The sequence below is a fragment of the Austrofundulus limnaeus genome, unplaced genomic scaffold, assembly GCF_001266775.1.
Source record: "Austrofundulus limnaeus strain Quisiro unplaced genomic scaffold, Austrofundulus_limnaeus-1.0 Scaffold4, whole genome shotgun sequence".
Classification (NCBI taxonomy): Eukaryota; Metazoa; Chordata; class Actinopteri; order Cyprinodontiformes; family Rivulidae; genus Austrofundulus; species Austrofundulus limnaeus.
Genome location: NW_013952406.1, coordinates 1,810,871 through 1,812,243, shown reverse-complemented (window position 1 = coordinate 1,812,243; position 1,373 = coordinate 1,810,871).

Below are 1,373 nucleotides of genomic sequence, written 5' to 3'. Positions count from 1 at the left end.
GGAAAACACATCACCTGAGTTTTTAATGATCGTATTAGGAAAAACGACAGAGCTCTTCTGATCAAACCTTAAAAAAATAAAGTGCTCATAGTGTTAATAACTCTCAGCTACCACCACATCAAATATTATCTCAATTTCTGTCAAATTGACTGAGTGACAATTATTTTAGTGCTAAAGTTGATTAGATGTCGTCTCCAAAAGTTGTTCATCTGATTAGAGAAAATCCATCCAGTGGTTCATGAGATATTTTACTAACAGACACACAGGTGGGCTTTTTCCCCAACCCAGCAACACAGCTAAAGATAAACATAAGAAAAGTGAAGCTAATATTGATGTTTTCTTCACTCTAACAGGATTCACTTTGAAATTTGGTTAATTTTTCTTGTGCAGCAGYGTGGTTTCACCCAGAGCCGACATCAAAGTTGGCTTGTAGCTGTCAGAAAGTCTTTGGGCGTGGGCTGTGTTAAAGGAAAAAACAGAAAGCACAAAGACAAAGAAGGAACCTCGGTTATCACAATAATTATAACGTCAGAGACGAGGCTCAGCGTGGAGCAGAGCGACTGCTGAAAGCAAATCTCTCCAGGGAGAGAGAAAAAAAAAAAGCAAAATAAAACCAAAAGTTCTTTAAAGCGGCGCCTCTGCTGGTAAAAATATTCACCTCAGTGCTGCGCTGAGATTTGTGATTGTCTGCAAAGTCAGAAAAGTGTTGTGGAAACTTCCTTTCATCAGCAGGTGCTGGGAACATCTAAAAGCAAAGTGTGAGGGGGTCTCAGGGGGGTTTGAGATGCTGCCGGAGGAGGGAGAGGCAGGTCCCAGGCGTGACAGCTGTCGTCATAGAGCTGCTGCCTCTCCACTGCCTACACTTTAAAGACTGAAACGAGCAGAACGGAGGAAAAACTCCTGCTTGTTCCAGCTGCTTGTAAAAGTAACGAGGTGAGAACCACCGGCAGGCCTCGCTGAAAACAGACGCACATTACAACTGCACCACAGTCCAAAAATAAAACAACCAAAACATGTTTAATGTGATTAGAAATGCTGCGACCTTTACTGGACCAGAGCTAAATCAGAAGCACCGAGACAGCGGGGGGGAGCAGGGTGGTCTGGCAAATCAAATCTGAAACACTTACGCTTGGAAATGAAGCACAAAACATCTGTTTTTGTTTGTTTGTCAGCTTGTTTTCACCAAAGAACACAAACCAGCCTGGTTGTCCTGCACCATATTTAAGCTCATCTGTAAAGCTTCAGCTGTTTAAAACATCCTGAACGAGACCGAGTGGAAAAGTTCAGCAGTTCATGTTTAAAGGGGCAATACCATGTAAACATCAACTTTTTTGAGTTTTATTTCATGTTATAATGTTATACTCTCATAAAAA